The 19,514-nt window shown below is 54.6% G+C and overlaps 1 protein-coding gene across 7 annotated transcripts in view; it reads right to left on the bottom strand.

Annotated features, from left to right (window-relative positions):
• Window positions 1–19,514, bottom strand: part of ADCY7 (adenylate cyclase 7) — a 59,999-nt gene that overhangs the window by 35,350 nt on the left and 5,135 nt on the right. The window contains exon 1 of one of the 7 annotated variants that reach the window (XM_060289028.1): window positions 11,521–11,724. The exons of 4 other annotated variants lie outside the window; for them this stretch is intronic. The gene's annotated coding sequence lies outside the window, so the exon portion shown is untranslated. Of the gene's footprint in view, window positions 1–5,403; window positions 5,478–11,520; window positions 11,725–19,514 lie in introns of those variants that run through there. 2 more of the 7 variants (XM_060289027.1, XM_060289030.1) reach the window with 2 other exon arrangements.

The raw sequence follows: 19,514 nt of genomic DNA, 5'->3' as shown, positions 1-19,514 counted from the left end.
GGAGGTTAAATCATAAAACAAAGAGAACTGAGGAAAAGCTGAAAAGCCTGCGTGTTGCCATCTGGCCCCAGAGGGCTCATTCCAGGGGTGGGGTAGGGAATTGTTCTTTGCTCCTGAAATCCTCCCTTCCACTCTTTCTCTGGATTAGGCATTACCCTAGTCAATCTCTCCTCTAAAACACAAATACCTTGTCACCCCTCCCCCTCAAGGCTCCAGCCGCCAAGGATAATAAATCCAGTTTGCCATCTCCTGTGCCAATTCTAATGATGGTTAGTAATTGCCTAGAAGAGTTCATCTATTCATTCACGCATCTTGACAGAGAGTCACGCATTCACTCCTTCAGCAGATGTGCACTAACACCTTCTATGTGTCAAGAGGAAACTCAGCTCCAGGCACAAGTTTTCAGAAGGCAGAGACCTTGGTGCCCCCTTCCCCCAGGTGTCTGCAAATGGCTCTGCACACAGGAGGTGTTCAGGCAACAATGTTTACTAACTGACCAACTAAACAACCAGGTTCCCATATTGGAAAGAACAGCTATATCTTCCCCCAACTCTTGCCTGAAATTCCACCATTAGTTATTCATTCCTTTAAGCACTATCTTCACTAGGCTCCCCCTTTAGAATGAAAACTTTCATGCCCATGTTTCATTCCTGATCCCTTTCCCCTCGATAACAAAGAACAGAAAGGGGAAGTCTAGCTGGCCTTCAGGGACCTCATGTGGTGCTACTTCTGCCCAAGATGGCAGAACACTGGGCTTCCCATGGCCCACCCAGACAGTGGTTCTGCTGGTGACAGAAGATTTAACCCAGAGTAGCCACTGTCCTGGAAAGAGCAAGAAAGATTTAGGTTTAAGTCTTAACTTCTGCACTGCTAAGTTGCCTATTTAAAAAGTCAGCAGAGCCCAGAGGAGGGAGAGAAAGCTGGAGGCATAATTTATACCAGGATGATTTCCAAAGAGCAAGAAACCATGAAAGAATTCTCATATAATGCTGTAGTGAGTAAGTCCTTTCTAACCTGACACAAAACCTAAAAGCCACAATGAAAAGACTGATAAATTCGATTACAATTAAAAATTCTTTTTCTACATAGTAAAAACTATCAAAAGCAAAATCAAAAGACGAGCAAGAGATTATGGAGACATTTGCAATTTTTATCTCCCTAAAGAGCTAATCTCCCTAGTATGTAAAGAGTTCCTACAAATCAAAAAGAACAATAACCCAGTAGAAAAATGGGAGAAGAGGATGAACAGAAAGTTCACAGAAAGACAATACAAATCTCTTAAATATTTGGAAAGAAGCTGACCTCACCCATAACAAGAGAAATGCAAATTAAAACTACTATGGAAAACCATTTCTACCTACCCAATTGGCAAAGATCAGAGCATTTCATAAATCTGTGTTGGCTAGGCCGGGGGGAAACAGACACTCACGCTCACCCCTGGCGGGCGTGTGATTCAACACAACGTCTGGGGCAGGCAGTTTCATCATATCTAACAGACTCACTAATACACACACACACCTTTTGACCTAGCAAACCTACATCAAGTAATTTACCCTATAAACACTTTCACATGTGTGAAATTTGACACATGTACAAAATTATTCATTGCAGCACTATATGTAACTGCAAAACACTGAAAACAATATGTGTATCAGTCTGGGGAAGATAAATCACAATACATTCTTACAGTGGAATACAACGCAGCTATCAAAAAGATGCAGCAGCCTGAACCACACTGTGGAAGGGCATCCTGTGAAAAATCCACATGGCGAAGGTCACGCCTAGGATGGATTAGGACTGAACCAGGACACAGAAACACCAAAACTGCTGCTCTGTCAGAGTGAACGAATCTTACTCCTCCTCATTTTCAGTTTCTATTTCTATTGTTATAATGTAGCTTATGCAATTTTTTTTTAAGTTTTCAGTAGAAAAAACAAGATCGACCATATACATAGTGCCTATCTTTAACAACACTGTATTGTATACTTAAAATTTTTTCAAGAGACTTCCCTGGTGGCGCAGTGGTTGAGAATCCGCCTGCCAACGCAGGGGACATGGGTTCAATCCCTGGTCCGGGAAGATCCCACATGCTGCAGTGCAACTAAGCCCGTGCGCCACAACTACTGAGCCTGCGAGCCACAACTACTGAAGCCCACGTGCCACAACTACTGAAGCCCGTGCACCTAGAGCCTGTGCTCTGCAACAAGAGAAGCCACTGCGATGAAAAGCCCACTCACCACAACGAAGAGTAGCCCCAGCTCGCTGCAACTAGAGAAAGCCCGCATGCAGCAACAAAAACCCAATGCAACCAAAACTAAATAAAAATATATTTAAAAAAATTTTTTTCAAGACGGTAGATTTTATGTGTTCTTATCTTAAAAATAATAATGATAAACTAAAAGTGGGGAGGAAAATTTAGGCTGTGAGGGACAGGTTTATGGCATGGGTTGTGGTGATGGTTTCACGGGTGTATACTTATCGCCACACTTATGAAGTTGTATACAATAAAAATGCACAGCTTTTTGTACGTCACTCATACCTCAATAAAGGGTTTTTTAAATAAATACATAAAGTAAAAAATAACGACCCTAACAGAAAAACCCAAAGGGCAATATAAAGCGACTGATCACTGAAGTGACGCTCTAAGTTTATTAACATGGAAAGATGTGTTCCTGGCATGTTTGTCGGTGTGTGTGTGTGTGTGTGTGTGTGTGTGTGTGTGTACATATATAAATAGGTACGTGGGGACTTCCCTGGTGGCACAGTGGTTAAGAATCCAACTGCCAATGCAGGGGACACGAGTTTGAGCCCTGGTCCGGGAAGATCCCACATGCCGCAGAGCAACTAAGCCTGTGAGCCACAACTACTGAGCCTGCGCTCTAGAGCCCGCGTGCCTAGAGCCCGTGCTCTGCAACAAGAGAAGCCACCGCAATGGGACGCCCACGCACCTCAAGTAGCCCCCGCTCGCCACAACTAGAGAAAGCCCGCGCACAGCAACAAAGACCCACCGCAGCCAAAAATAAATAAATAATCTTTTTTTAAAAACTTATAAAATATGTATGTGAATACACAAAAAATAAATAGAGCCTATAAACGAAAGAAGAAGAAAAGGAAAACGAGCCCCAGGTCCGTCAGGTCTAAGACGCATGACCCTGAAAAAGTTACTTATCCTCCTTGAGCCGCACTTGCCTCATTTGAAAGAAAGGGAGAATAACGTTCAGACCACCCAGGGCTTTGAGGGGATTCAGTGGAGGTGATGCAAGCAGAGCACGGTGGCGGGGGGCGGGGAGGGGGCTGCACCTGGCACAACACACCAGGTCAAGACGACAAGTACTACCAAGTTGGCAGAAAGGGCCTCAAGGGCTGTGGGTGGGCCCAGAACCTGCCCCTTCCCCTTCAGCCCACTCTGTCCTGAGCCTCAGCACCAAAGAGGTCAAGGCACCCCGGCCCCCTCCCTGCTCTGGAAGTGGCCTCGCCTCTGGGGTGGATACAGCAGTGTCAGCACCTTGGGACTGCTTTCTGGGGTACAAGCAGCATCAGCATCGCGTGGGCTCACACACCCACGCAGAGCCTAGCTGGACCTCAAGGGAGCAGCTGTCCACTGGGTCAAGGAAAGCGGGAAGGTGGGCCTGAGCCAGAGAGAGCTTCCAGGCAGCACGGGGTCCTCACCCCAAGGCCTCTAGGGTTGTGGAGAGGAGAGGAGAGGAAACACAACGCCCGGCCCTCCAGACACGTTCTGCACACCCTGAACCCAACTGGGAGACAGAGGGCAGGAAACCCGACGGGAGGCGCCCCTGCCATCAGCCTCCAAGCACCTGAAGGGAAGAGGCAAGGTCCTTGCATCCAGACCCCCAGGGCGGGTTAGGGTGCTCTCCCTCTGTTTCCAGCCAGGGGAACCAACTCTGGGATCCTAAGCTCCTCGTCCAAAGCCTCCTGGCTGGGATTCAAACTCAGAGCTGCCCACTCCAAGGCCCAGACTCCTTCCTAACCCTGCGTCTGCATTTCCTGAGGTGTGCCCTGCCCAACAGCAGGGCCGTGAAAAGCCACACGCACGCCAGTTTCTGGTCACAGGCAGTGCTGGGCTTCGCATTCTCTTCCTCCTTCTCTAAAGATACCCTGTGCACATTAGCAAATTCAAGGTTCTGAGAAGTCCTGCAGGAAAGCAAGCTGCTGAATTAATGAACACAGCTAAGCATTTCCCAGTCTTTTTGGCTCACGAGGCCCTTTTTGCATTAAATCTCTAAGGGATCCTCTTGGGGAAATGCTGACTTTGGCATCTCCAAGACTTGGCTCAGGGATCCTCCCCCAAGAAGACTCCTTGGGCAACTGTGGCCCACAGAGGCCACGATCTGCCCCTTTTCTGAGAGCCTGGGAGCTCCCTCAAGCTGGGCCCCGACTCCCCCGCCTCCACCTTCCCCTGGGCTGGGCTGCTGGGCTGCGTGGGCGCACAGGGACCAGCCCTGACCTTGGCCTTCAGGGTAGCATTCGGGGAAGACTGGAGGAGGCCCTGCCCTAGGGCAGTTTTCAGCTGGGGAAGCAATCTGCCCTGGGGAAGAGAAAGTGGGAAAAGGCACTGAATACCAACCAGGAAAGACCCTCCTGTCGTACTTCCTGCCTCTCCCGCGCAGGGCTGCGAAGCGCCCCCTGCCTCAGTCTCCCCACCTGCCATAAGCAAAGCAGCGCGGGGGACAGAGACCTAAGGTCCAGCCCCGCTCCGTCTCTCGCCCTCTGTGGGCCTGATTCCCCCAGGGGCAGGGAAGGCCCCCAGGGTGTGCGAGGCCCCTTCTCACTGAGACTACCAGAGAAGCTAGCCACAGAGAGGGCAGCGGGAAAGGCACGTGGAGAGGCACCTCCACGCAGAGCTCAGCCGGCCCTGTTGGGGCCGTGGCCTCCCCAGCACCCGTGAGGCATCACTGTCTCCCTAGTCTGGCTCCCAAAGCCAGTGCCTCCCCAAGAGGTCCTCCCTCGGACTCCCGCCACACCAGCCACCAAGAGTGCCCGGCCCTAACCCAAGATGCTAAGACCCCCCTTCCCCAAGGCTTCCTGGGGACTGTGCGAGGTCAAAGGGGCACATGGGGGACAGGGCGGGAGGGCTGCCTGGTAAAGCCCAGCCCAGAGCCCGGAAGAGCCCTTCTGCGGGGGAAGCAGCCCCAGCTGACCTCCCCGGCACCCCTAGAAGCCCGGCTTCCGGAGCCACAAACACAGGGGCTCGGGAGCCCCTCCCCACGGCTGTGCTTGGGCTCCCCTTCCTTCCAGGCTCCGCCGGGCACAGGAAGTCGCCGTGATGGAGGCCAGTCTCCGGCAGCCACATGCCCCCCAAACCCAAGCCTCCCCTGGGATTTTCCACCAGGGCTCCCCACGCCTGTCCGCGACCCCAAAGACAACGAGCCCCGTCCTGCTCACCGCCAGCCAACCAACTCCTCCAGGGCTTCCTGAGACCTTCTTCTCGGCTGTGTGATTTGACTTATTTCGGTTCCCCAAACAAGCCCCACCCTTTTGTCTCCAGGCTCAGACAGTCTAAAAGCACTGCCTACCTCCCCACCCCCAAACCCCCTCTGCCTGGCAAACTCCTACCGGCCCTTGAGAGCCAGGCTGAGCTGCCACCTCCTCCAGGAGGGCTGCCCAGCCTTGACTCAGTGCCTGCACTTCCCACCACAGAACAGGGCCCCTGGCCTGTCGCTGCCCGATCACGTGACGCCTCTACCAAGGCCGATGTCTGGCCACGCGCCTCCCTGCTTTCAGGACCCAACAGTGCCTGGCACATAGCGGGCACTCAAACCCCAAATTCACGAACTGAGTCAAATACAGCCCGCCCTGAACTGCAGGGTCTGGCCCCCAACCCTGGGGTCCCTAGTCCCATCTGCTTCAGCTTTGGCACGTCACCTGCCGCTCAGGCCTCGATTTCTCACCTGAGCGATGGGGACGAAAACACTCCCCCACTCCCCGGCCTGTTCTGGCAGTGAAATGACCTCGTGGCTAAAAAACTCCTTACAAATCCAGGAACTTCGCACATGGAAGGGGGCCAACCTTGCTGTGTTGTTTCTACCACAGGAAAACAGGCCCCAGCCTAAGGCTCCCGCGCTGCCATCCAACAGGTGCCCACTGGGCTCCTGCCCGTGCCAGGTACCAGGTGGAGTGCTGAAGCAAACAAGATGGACGCAGGGTCCCTTGGGAGCCCATGTTGCGGGGAGGGAAGACACGTGTGCCAAAGAAGCCACACGAGGCAAAGAAATGCCAGGGTGGGAGAGGGCCCAGCCTCTGGCCGGGCAGCCTAGTGGTTGTGAGCACAGGCTCTGAGACCAAACAGGCGAGAACCCCAGCTCCACATCAGAGGAGCTGTGTGACCTGAGGCACGTTAATTAACCTCTCTGGGCCTCGGTTTTCTCATTTGTAAAATGGACTGGTGATGGTACCGAATGCCCAAGGGCCTCACACAGAGGCTGGCACACAGAGAGTGCTGTTACGTGGGTCCGCCCCAACTGGCTCCAAACAGGAGGGGTGGGCCTGAGAAACTCTGACATCACTCCCACCCCATCATCTCCAGCCGGGCCCAGGAGAGACAGAGAGAGAGGAGGTGGGCCTTGGGGGGCAGGAACACGGCCGAGGACTAGGGCACCCACAACAAAGACCTCAACAACAAAGACCTGAGGGACACACTGCGAGTCCCAGGGGCCTCAGCCTCACTTCCTGTCAGCCCCCAAAAGGCAGCTCTTCTCTTCTCTTGGTCCCCTGCTCAGAAAGCGGGGTCTGACAAAGGGATGCCGGGGTGCCAGCCCCTGTCCCAGGCCTTGCCTGGCACTAAGGCACCCCTTCCAGGGAGTCTGAATATTTCAAAAGAGGACACTTCCCCATTAGCCCAGGACCCCATTAAAGCAACGCCTCCAGACGACTTATTCAAAGGGCACCTCCTCCCCCAGGCGGATGGGGCCCGAAGGAGAGGCCAGGGAGTAGGGCTTGGGCAGCAGGGGTGGGCGGGCCCGGGAGGTCCCTGGCCCGCACAGCAGGGAGGTGCGCAGGGATAGGGTCAGCCTGACTACTGCAGAGATGAGGAGAGAGGCCAGGAGGAGAGGACGACCACCCCAGATCCACGTCCCCCACTGAGCGAGGCCAGGGAAATGTGCCTCCGAACAGCCCTGGCCAGGAAAGCGCACTCGCCCCGGGGCTGTGGAGCCCTCCGGGCCTCAGTCTCCCCATCTGTGCAAGAAAGGCGCAGCCCTGGATCCTGGGCCTCCCCCTGCTCGGCCAGCCAGTGACGCCAGGAACCGTCGACCCAAGTCAGCTGCCCCTGAGGTAGTGAACTAAGCCACTTCCAAGGGCAAGAAGGCCTGGATTCCTGGAAGACAAAGAGGCCTCCGGCAGGGATTCTGGGTCCTGAAGGCGGGTAGTGGCACCACTGACGGCGTCACCCCCGGGGGCCTCACGACGCCCCAAAGCCAGGCCTGCCACGCTGCCACCCCCAAGTGGGCACGAGTCCCCCCTGGGTCATCCACCCCATCACCTCCAGCTCAGCTCAGAAGAAAGCAGAGAAGGTGGGCCTTGGGGGCCAGGATCGCGCCTGAGGACCAGGGCACCCACAACAAAGGCCTCAGTTTGTTTCTTTTTCCTCAGGCACAGCTGCAGGGTAACTCCTTTCAGAGCTCAAGGCGGGTGGGCTGACAGAGACACAAAGAGGAGGGTGTTCCTGGTGCCCCAGCAGAGCCCAGGGGGAAGGGGGAGTAGAGCAGACACACTTGCACCCCGTCTTCTCCTGAGCCCGAGGACCCCGAGGGGGTGACACGAGGCAAAAGGGGGCTCGAGGTGGGGAAGCACTCTAAGCAGAGGGGATGCATGGCAAAGGGCAGAGGGGGCAAGCCGACCTGCTGCCCAAGCCTGGGGGTGGGCCCAGAGCGCCTGAGACATAGAATCGGGGGCGGGCGGGTGGTTCGCCAACACGGCGAGGGGGGCAAAAGCCAGGAGAAGGGGTTCAAACGTGACACCAGACAGGAGGAACTCACTGACATGTGTGTAAGAGGAACCCAGGAACCCCACGGGCCTCCTCTCCAGGGCTGTCCCACCCCATCTTCACAACAGGGTGGGCTCAGGTCTATCCCCCAGCACAGCATTTAGTGCCCCAGAAAACGCCTGTGAAATACACTCGTCAGAGATCAGCACGTGCAGGGAGAAACGACCATCCCAGGCATCACGGCGAGAAGGGTAACCGAAGAGGGAATGAGGCCACCTCTGCCCAGGGCTCACGCCCCACCCCATCCCGACACCTTGTCCTCCTCCGAAGGCTTGGGGTGGGTGTGGGCATGAGGAAAGGGGAGCCCAGGGAATGGAGGTGCTTCAGCCCAGCAGGTCTGCGCCCGGGACTGGGCAATGCCCCAGCCATGACGCAGCCCCTTGTGAAATGCGTGGGCAGCGGCAGGTTGAGCCAGATGCCAGCGGCTGTCAGGTGGGCACCGTGCCACCCTCCTTGGGGGGTGTTGGCAGGAGCCACAGGTGGGCAAGTGGAGACTCCACAAGCAGGCTCAGCGGGGAGGGTGGGGGCAGAGCTGGAGGACCCCTGGAGGGGCTGGCAGGATTCCACACACACAGGCTGGGGGGCTCGCCACTGCCAGGGACCTCTAGGCCTCGGCTTGCTGGTCTCAGATGCCTGGGAAGCATTTTTCACGCATTTAACTTTCCCAGCAACCTGCCTGGGCACTGCCATCGTACAGATGAGGAAACTGAGGAATAGAGAGTCAGTGATTACCCCCAGGCCCACCGGCTACCAGGGAGGCCTCTCAGTGACACCCCTCAGCTGGCCCTGCCCATCCTCACCTCCGAGGCGCCCTTCCCTAGGGAGGTCCACCCTCCCACCCAAGGCAGGACGGGGCAGTAACGACAAACACCTCCACTTGGGTAGTGGCTTCTCTGTGCCAGCCGTACCACGTACGTCCCTTTGTTTAATCCTACAACTACCTGGCACGTTGGGTAGCACGAGCAGCCCATTTTATAGATGCAAGAAACTAGCTCAGCCCCTCGCTCATCTCACACGCTGCCGGGAAGAGGCACAGTGCGGCTGAACCCAGGCCATCACCCAGCTCTACCTGGAGACAGGCTGGACGCGGCGACCTCCGGAAGACCCAGCTCCTCTGGCGACTGTTCAGACGCCAAGGCCTCATTCACTGAGCCAAACTAACTCCCAGCTCTTTCTACATAGGCCCTTTTAAAGACAGTAAACGCCCCAAAGGTCCACCATCAGCACTTCCCTCTCATCCCTAAGACCCGACCCCACAAAAGGCTAGAATCAGCCACTCAGACTCAGGTGCCCAGTGTGACCCACTCTGCCTGCTCCCTCAGGGGGCCCTGGAACTTTCCCGGGCGAGTTAGGCACTGCCCTTGGCCTGGGCAATGGGATGTGGAAAGCTGCCTTCTGCTCAGTGCGATGTGCCCAGGACAGGAGGAGAGAGGTGAGGGACAGGCCACCGGCCACCCCTTCATGACCCCTGGTAATGGTGGGATGGCAAGTCATGGAAAATGCAAAGGGCTGGGTCATCCACCTCCCCGCTGAGGCAGGACTCGAGCACGGGTCCAAGAACACACGGCCCAGCTGGGGTGCGAGCCCTGACTCAGCCCAGCCACCCCGCAGCAGGGACAGGCAAGACCCTCCGCCAGGAAGGCTCCCCGGCACCAGCCCTCCATAGCCACCCAGAGCCCCTGTTCAGCTGTGCTGCCCCCCACCAGCCTCCCCAAAGGCACAGCGTCCCTACCCAGCCCCAGGCCTCGAACGCGGCGGCTCTCCGTGAGAGGTGGTGTGTGCAAGTGGACACCCCCGGGGACCGACTCCCTGTGTGGCCCAGGACGAGATGGTGCCCTGCTGGCCTTGGGCTTCTCCTCCGTCAACTGGGGACAGACGACACTACCACACAGGGTGGCGGGGAGGCAGGGAATGGGTTAGACCAATAGTTACAAACTGTAAAGGAGGGTGCACATGCCCAAAGTGATGTCAAGTTGGGCCTCTGTCTCCTCTTGAGAAGCACCTCTGGCTTGTGTGGAAGCCCCACTCCTGCCCCGTTCCCCACCCCTACCCCCGGCTCACTGCGCCAGCCCCCAGCCATAGGGCCCATGGGAAGACTGCCTCTCCCCAGACCCACTCCTGGCAAAGACGCCCCGTGAGACCACCCTCACCCCCGACCCCTGGGAAAACGGCCGCCAGTAAACAGTCACTTCTTTTCGATGAATGACCACTGGCGACTTCCCCGCCAGAGCTCACACCTTCCCCACTGAGGGCAGAGAATGTGCACAACCTGAGCGTCCCCTCCCCTACACCAGGAGCCCCAGGAAAACTCCAGGGAGCCCAGGGCCCACCCGGAGCAGGGAGGTCCGCAGCCTGGTCAGAACGGAGGGCGCTCAGACGGGCCTTCCAGACTCCGCGCCCCGCTGGACGCCCGCACTTCCTGTGGAGCCAGTCCCACTATACTTCCTCTTAAGTCTACCCGTTTCATTTCTGTGTCTTCTTCGGCCTTGTCCAAGGCAAAAATACGTGCATGAAGTCACAGATCCAATGTCCTATTTCCAAATTTTTTTTCTGAAATGTATGAAAACGAATACCTACATGCGAAGCATGTTCACCCACGTCCAGGCTAAACCGTCCGAGGAGCAGGGTCCCCACCCCGAGAAACGCTGGTCTGGTCACCCCCTCACATCGTCCACCTGCACGTCTGTGGCAGAGAGCCGGTGACAGCCCACAGTCACACAGCCATTCCAGGCACCCGTCCAGGCCTTGCGGACCGGGGTTCTGTCTCCCAGAGGCCCAGCCCAGGCCTCTGCTTTCCCAACCCCCTCCCCTCCCCCTCCCCTCAGGGCTGGCCAGGAAGGAAGCCCCCAGGGCCAGCTGTCCTGAACCCCATGTGATGACACGGACAGGAGATGCCTGCTTCGCCCTGTGTCTGTGCACGTGTGTCTGGATGAGCGGGCAGAAAGATCCAGAAAGACCCACTCCCCATGGTCCACACTGGTGGTCCCGGGGCCTTGGGCTAGGAGGACTTGGAGGGAAAGAGAGGCTGTTCCATTTTCTTGAGGCATCTCGGTTCTTTGCCTCATGGGCACGCATCACTTTCAGGGTTTGGTTTTTGCTTATTCTTTTTCAATCTAACAACATAAATTCAGTTGCACTTCCCCAGTTAACTTTTACTTTCATTGAGAAAAGTAGTGTACTTGTAAATGTAAAATTACAACCCTGCAAAGAAACTCGGGCACCTGAGAGACAGTCACGGCAGTCTAGGTGGACCAAGCCAAATAAACACCACCACAGTCATAACAGCACCTTCTGGTCAGGCCGGGAAAAGCCGGTGACAAGGCATCTCCTTCTCGTCCAGAAGCCCCCCCACCTTGCCGCCTGCCCAGCAGCCTCCAAAGCCTCCCCTACCTCCAGTCCAGACCCTGTCCATCCGCTCCCAGGCTAGGCCCGCCTGGGGAGGAGGGGCGCTGCCCAGCGGTCCCCTCAGGCCCAGGCCACTAGGACACATGGTGCCCCAGCTCCCCTCCCCACATTACCTGGCTCTCCTCCAGGGCCCCTCGGCAGCTGGGCCAGGGTCAGGGCCAGCGTGGAAGTGGCCGCCGCCTGCCCCTCCTAGGCCAGTGTCCAGGCTCACACGTGTGAAGGCTCGTTCCACCAGCTACCTAATGAGAGTGAGTCACATCTGGGACCCACAGCTTCCTGCTCTGGCGGTGGGAGCAGCAGAAACCCTCACGTTCAACCCTCAGCTCAGGGCCTCTCGGGTGTGCAGTGGGGCTCTCCCAGCCACACAGAGCCCTCAACAGGAGGGGCAGAGCTGTCAGGCCAGGCTCCTGCCTCCAGTGACTTCATGGAAATTGGAAGCTTTAAGCTGGAACCATTTTCAAGAAGTAACAAACAAAACAAGGACCAAAAGCCTGCATGAGAAGCCCGGCGACAGCTTCTGAAGGCAGGGAGTAAACGCCTCCCTAATGAGCAATTAGAAGCAAGAGCGGCCTGGCAGGGAGCCGCATCCTGGCTCCGCCACTCACACAAGGCTCTGAGCCTCAGTTTCCCCACTGGGATCATGGGGTGCTCAGTGGTGAGGCAGGAGACTAGGAGGGACTGGGAAGCAGGGCGCACAGACCTCCCAAAACAGAGGGGGAAAGCACCTCCTGGTCCTCAGGGAGCCCTCTGGGCATGAGACATGGGGACCTGGGATCATCTTCCACCTTCTATCCTGACAGTAAACCCTACTGTTCAGTAACAAAGTAGGGAACGGTGTCCAATTTTCCCAGCTGGCACGTCCTGCCCTCCCCAGGTCTCCCTTCCAGCTCTTTCCTCAGAGGAAGCAGACTCTTCTCTGCTGACCTGCTGCACCCCGAGGCCCAGCCCCCCGGCACTTGACACCTCACCCCTCATACCAACTGCGAGGTCCCAGCAGGCGGGACCTGTGCACACAGGCTAACGCACCCAGGATCACTCTTTAAACACTGACAGCCTCATGAGGAGGTCCCGCTATTGTGCCCATTCTACAGAAGAGAAAACTGAGACTCAGGCTACCCACTTGCCCAAGCACACACAGCTTTAAAAAAAAAAAAAAGGCAGAGCCAGAATTCAGACTCAGGTCTGTCTGACTCTATGGCCTAGGCTCTCTCAACCACTCACATCATGACCCTCCCCAGGAGCAAAGAAGGGCTTCCCTGGAGACAGGCTGATCCAGATCCCACTACGCCCTCCTTGGCAGGGGCCGTCGCCCGAGGTCTCCAAGCCCTGGCACTCGGTGCTCCCAAACCTGCCAGCGAAACTTCCCCAAAGGAGGGGCAACCGCGGGCTTTCTCAGCATCAGGCAGGGAAGACTGGTTTCTGTTCGCTAAGGTGCCAGGCGCAAAGCACAGCCCCACCCTCTCCTGTCCCACTCAGCAGCACCCGCCCTCCTCCCCGTGGGCAGGACTCCCTCTGGGCTGGGGACACAAGCGTGACTTGGACACAGCGTGCCCACCACCCATGACATGGCACGAAGATCTGGGAGAAGCGTCCGTGAAGGCAAGACATGTGGTCCGGAGCTCAGGGGAGAAAGACCTCACCCACCTGGGGGAGGTTCAGGGCCTCCCTGAAGAAGGGGACCCAAGAGAGGGTGCCCCAGGCCCGGGAGATGGCCCAGCCAATCCCTGACTGCTGCGTGGGAGCAATAGGCTGTAGACAGTGGCAAGGCTGTCAAATAGTGGGCAAGAAAGAATAAAACTGCAGCAAAAACAAGGCAGACACAGTTGGCAGTCGACCAAGAGACAAATAACACTGAGCTCTGAGCACATAGTTTGGCCCCATTTGACAAACCCAGATGTCAATCCCTTTCCCCTTGGGAAGAAACCCCACAGTACCCCAGCGTGTTTCAAACTCCAGGCAGATTTATGAGAGGGAGTGTGAGCACGGAAACCATCAATACTACAGTCACCACACCCCAGAGAGGGGTCTGAGCAATCAGGTCTGGCGATTCACCCCCAACCCAGTCCCTTGTCCCATGAATGTGGGATGAAGAGGCTGAGAGCTCTGCAATCAGAGTCCCCATCAAGTGACCTTGGCCAAGTTACACGATCTTGGCCGCTCAAGGAGCCCATCTGTAAAGTCAGGACAACATCATCATCCAGCTCCTTGGGAGGCTGTGAGGGTTAGTGAGAAATGTGTATAAGGCACACAGGAAGTGCTCAGTTACAGCTGAAGACAAGGGAGGCTGGACAGAGGGCGCTCTCTCAGTTTTAAACCCTAGATCCTGGGCTTCCCTGGTGGCGCAGTGGTTGAGAGTCCGCCTGCCGATGCAGGGGACACGGGTTTGTGCCCCGGTCTGGGAGGATCCCACGTGCCGCGGAGCCGCTGGGCCCGTGAGCCATGGCTGCTGAGCCTGCGCGTCCGGAGCCTGTGCTCCGCAGCGGGAGAGGCCACAACAGTGAGAGGCCCGCGTACCGCAACAAAAAAACAAACAACAAAAAAGTAATAAACCCTAGATCCTGGCTCTACTGCACACCTGTCCTGTTCAAAGAACTTCCATGGCTTCACGGTACCTCCTGAGTCAAGTCCTGGCTCCTCCTCTCGGGCCTCCACACCCGGCCCAATTCGTCTTTCCATCCTGATCTCCTTTGACCCCATGATCCAGCTGCCTCACCCTGCTATACCTTGGCTCAAGCCTTTCTGCAACCAGGAATGGTCAAAATGCTACTCAACCTGCCAAGACAAGTACAAACGCCACCTCTTTCAGGAAGCAACGCCCCATCGTCACCTCCGCTGGGCCACAGTGCCACAGGCCTCTCCTTAGAGGACATACACTGTTCCCTTCCTTCTGTAGCATCCATTTTCACTTCTAGTAACAGCTCCCTATTCCTATGGAGAACCAGCCCTGCAGGGGTGGGCTCCTGATCAGTGTTCATTGAGGAACGGGCATGGGACTCACAATGTTGAATTCTGGGACTTTTGCTGGAACTAACTGGAAAAAGAAGATGCTCTCATTTCACTAGGCTGGGAGGATATGAACTGGAAGCTGCTGGGCTCATCTATGCCACAGTGGTAGTCAGCCTCCAATGACCCTTGCCTCCTGGTGTTCACGCCCTTGTATGGTGTCCTCCCACATTACCTGGGCGACCAACAAAATACTGCAGAAATCACATGTTTGACTTCTGAAGTCATGAAAAATACTTTGGCTTCCACCTTGCTGCCTCTTGGATTACTTCCTCTGGGGAGAAGCTAGCCAACGTGTCGTGAGACACTCAAGTAGCCCTGTGGTGAGGAACTGAGGCCTCCTGCCCACAGCCAGCACCAACCTGCCATCCATGTGACTGAGTCACCTCGGAAGCAGATCCTCCAGTCCCCATCAAGACTGGACTGATGCGCTCTCACTGTAGCATCCCGACCTGATCAGGAGAGACAGGGGGGCACCTCTGCTCTTCCAGCAGACCCACCCATCCCCAGTACCAGGCACTTAGGAGGCCTTCACGACATCTCTGCCAAACTGATCTGCACCCAGAATCTCCTGACAAGAACATAAAGCAGAAACACAGAACCCACTCTGTGCAGACAGCAGCACTCCCCCTGCCTGGGAGGACAGAGCAGTCTGGCTCAGTACCGGTGTCAGGTCTGCTGGCCCCACTCCTCCAGGCCCCCAGTTCTTCCACGCTCTGGGCCAGGAGATCCCCAAGGAGACAGCCTCACCGAGGCAGGCACAGCCTTGTGGTCCCATCACTCACCCTCCTCCCAGAATGATTTTTCACACTGGGGGGGTGGGGTGCATTCCAATGCAGTGACTCACCTCTGGCCCCTCTGCCACCATCTCTTCCCAGTCGACTGCAAACTCAGGGATGTGCTAGGATCCCTTCCTTCCCCAGGCTGGGAACATATGGAGATGCTCTGGCGCACTCCTTCAGTCCAGAGAAGGGGCCGACTGAGGTCATGCAACCAGTTACAAGTTATAGGATGGAACAAAGGCCTTCACTCCTAATCAGTGGTGGTCCTAAGGGGTGAGATACAAAGCCACTCCAAAGAAACACATGTCTTAATAAGTAAACAGCACCTTTGCAACCAAACTCAGCTCCCTTAGCCACTGCCCCTCCTATGCAGAAATCTAAATAGCTGCTGCTTGTCTCAGTTAGAATGCCAGACAAGGAAAAATGAACCACCCTGCATCATGTTGGTGGTACAGCCTGCCAGAGGGCAGGGGGCTGGCTCCCATGACCCCCATGGCCCCAGCCTCTGCCAGGCCTCGGGGACAGGGCTTTGGAGAAGGAAAGGGGCAGCCCAGGTCACAGTGTGTTGAGTAACTGCAGAGAATCCTAAAAGAACAGATGTGAAAGCAACTGCCCTGCCAACCAAAAGTCCTTATTTCCTTTGAAAAACTTGGCAGCTGGGCTACACCAGCGGCCGCCTGTCTTCCCCACACCCCGTCTGGTGTGAACTACTGATGGACAGGGAGGAAAACCATGACCCTCCCTACAGATCCTGGGAAGGAGGTTATGGAGGTGCCACGAGGTGAAAACAGACCTTTCATTCAACAATATCACAGATTTACGTATATTTTTTAACACAGAGGAAAATCCAGAAAAATATACTCCAAATCTTAGGAGTTATCGCTAGGTGATAAAATTTAGCACAGTTTTAATTGCATATTTTCTTATTTATGCCTGTTTTCCAATTTTCTCTAATGAAAATATACCTCCCATGTAATTAAAAGATAACAGGGAAAAGCAACTACTATGAAGAAAAAGCAGGAATAAGGAAAAACAATGGCCTGAGACTGGAAGGTCTCCACCCAATGCCAAACTCAGCACCACCTGTAACCAAGTGAAAATGGAAAGTTTTTATGATAATTTAAAATATTACTACCTTAGGGACTTCCCTGGTGATCCAGTGGTAAAGAATCCGCCTTCCAGTGCAGGGGACACAGGTTCGATCCCTGGTCAGGGAACTAAGATTCCACATGCCGGGGGGGCAACTAAGCCAGCATGCCACAACTAGAGAGAGAAAACCCGCATGCCACAACTAGAGAGAAGCCCGCAGGCCACAACGAAGAGCCCGTGCCGCAACGGAAACATCCTGCGTGCCGCAACTAAAAATCCGACGCAGACAAAAAAAATAAAGAAAATAAATTTTAAAAAAAGCCACTGAAGATCACAAAAAGAGATTGAACCAGACAATGTGAGCCTCCCAGTAGAAGTTTGCAACCCCATTTCCAATGTGCTCTTGTGTGGAAAAAAAGTCAAAAGTAAATTAGATCAAGGCTCCAGATACAACTACCAATCTATAGGAGGTTCGGTGGATAAAAAACACATTAAGCATTATAGGAAGCAAAAAAAAAAAAACATGGCATGAGAGAGAGTGAATGAATATCAATCATACAGATGAAAGAAGACTTGAGAAATATATCAACCAATCTCATTACATAGACCTCATTTGGACACTGATTTTAAAAAACTAAAATAATATATATATTTTTTTTGACATTTACGAAACAATTGGAAATTTGAACACAATACACTGCATGGATAGCTATGATCTTAAAGAATATTGCTAAGTTTTAGGTGTGGTAATAATACTCTGGGGTTTTTTTGTTTTGTTTTGTTTTTCTACTCTTTCTCCTTTAGGAATAGTTCCTCGGTATTGCAGGTTCAGTTCCAGATCACTGCAATAAAGCAAATATTGCAATAAAGTGAGTCACACGAATTTTTTTGGTTTCCTAATGCATATAAATGTTATGTTGACACTGTACTGTAGTCTGTTAAGTGTGCAATACCATTATGTCTAAACAATGTACATATCTTAATTTTAAAAGACTTTATTGCTAAAAAATGCTAAAGATCATCTGACAGGGCAAGGTGGCCACAAGCCTCCAATTTATAATAAAAAAGAAACACGATACCTGCAAAGCACAATAAAACGACATATGCCTGTACTACAATTTTTACAGATGAAGTGATATGAGGTCTGAAGGAGGGAAGTGTGTGGGAGGAGAGATGACTCCAGGTTAGCCAAGAGCTGGAAACCGTAGCATCTAGGGGTTGAGTATATGGGGGTGGACATGCTATTCTGTCTTCCTTTGTGGGTGTTTAATTTTTCCATAATGGAATGTTGAAACACTGTCACTGTAAGAGCTCTGGTGTCTGTTGTCTCATTTGCGTCTCACTTGGTGAAGGCGACATGTTCAGCCCCTTCCTACAGATGAGGAATGCCCCCCACCCTGCCCCCAGGGAGTCTCAGAGCCAGTAACACAGAATCAGCCTCAGCCCTGCTCCCGACTGGGAGGGGTGGATGCACTCTCAGCCTGAAGCCTGAGCAGGGCAGAGACGCCCCCAGGCCCCTCTGCGGTAGCACAGGAGGCTGCAGGGCTGCAGGCTCCACCGTCATGTACTAGCCTGGAGCAGCGGCCACCTTCTCCTTCGCCTCCACCTCCACCCAACTCCCCGCACAGGAGCTTAAAGGCTTCCAGTACCAGCCTGGACGGCGGCATCTTAACCCCTTTTCTGGCAAAGCCCTCCGGTGGGAGCCCCTCCCCGTCGCATCCTCTGACCGCAAAGCAGTTAACCGGGGGAGTGGGGCGCCCAGGACCTCCACGCCTGCAGACACGGCCCAACCACAAACCTGCATCCAGTCTGCAGTGCCACAAACCCTACAGAAAATAATCCCCAGTGTGTACGAAGACTTAACTTACGGACTACTTAGCGCTGTGAGCTAACTGCAAAAATACTGGAAAAAACCCTAAATGTCCAGCAATAGGGTACAGAGAAAATCAACCAGGGTTCCTAGTATACCAAATGTTGGAGCGGGCCTGATATGTGTCTGAGAACTCCAGCAACTCCACTCCCAAAGCCTGGGGGCAAGCAGGACAGACACAGTAAGAAATGTTGTAATGCTTTTTTTTTTCTTGTCACATGCTTAAAAAAAAAAAAACCCCAAAACAAGAAATCGTCTGGAAAGACGTACACCAATACACTAATAGGTTACATTAATGGGTACAGATTCTGGCTTTTCTCCCCACTTTTTTTTTTTTTTGCAGTACGCGGGCCTCTCACTGTTGTGGCCTCTCCCGTTGCGGAGCACAGGCTCCGGACGCGCAGGCTCAGCGGCCATGGCTCACGGGCCCAGCCGCTCCGCGGCATGTGGGATCTTCCCAGACCGGGGTACGAACCTGTGTCCCCTGCATCGGCAGGCGGACTCCCAACCACTGCGCCACCAGGGAAGCCCATCCCCACTTTACTGCTTAGGTTTTATGATTTTTTAGTAATAAGTGTGAATTATTTGGGTAATTAACACAAAATTCAAGCCATTTGAAAATAAAAAATGAGCTGACCTTCTCCTCCTCCCCAGGAATGCTGCTCAGTCTTGGCCCAGGAGGCAGAAGTTGCCTGGCTGTGGGACTTCTCAAGGCCACACAGCCTCTCTGAGCCTCAGCTTCCCCATCTGTCAGACACCAAATCCACCAAGTGAGCTCTTCCCACCTCCTCACAGAGCCTGTTCCCTCCTGTGTGAGATGGGTACAGTAAGGCACACCCACAAGGCCACATAAACACCACCTGCCTAGCCTCCCCTCCCCCACTGCCCGTGGACTGGTGCCCTCATTTCCAGCCTTTGCTCATTCCTCTGCCTCTTGGGCACCTGCTGACTCTACACCCAGCGTGGTGGGGAACCAGGGGCATCAGAGGCCAAACGTGGAATGAAACAATCCCCACGACCACACCCCCAGATCTCCAGCTGCTCGAGGCTGACAGGCTAGCCCCTCCAGCCCTCTGACCACCCTCCAGGAAGGTGGAATAGCCCCGATTTACAGAGAAAGAACCAGAAACTCAGAGAAAAGAAATAACCACCCATCTACATATACCAAACCAAGATGAAGACTGCAGCCTGGGGGCCCTTCTGTGAGCTCCTCCTACACCCTCCTCATGGGCTATCAGCAAACCACCCTGTACCCTTTCTGAAGAGCCAGGCGCACTGCTTAGGGCCACGGGCAGGACCGAGGGAAGACGAGGAACGTCGTAGGACACACCAGGCTGGAGCCACAAAACTTCCGGCACCTCCT

This window comes from Globicephala melas, chromosome 19 (assembly GCF_963455315.2).
Source record: "Globicephala melas chromosome 19, mGloMel1.2, whole genome shotgun sequence".
NCBI classification, from domain to species: domain Eukaryota; kingdom Metazoa; phylum Chordata; class Mammalia; order Artiodactyla; family Delphinidae; genus Globicephala; species Globicephala melas.
Note: the sequence above shows the minus strand (reverse complement) of the source record. Positions and strands in the feature narration are given on the sequence as shown.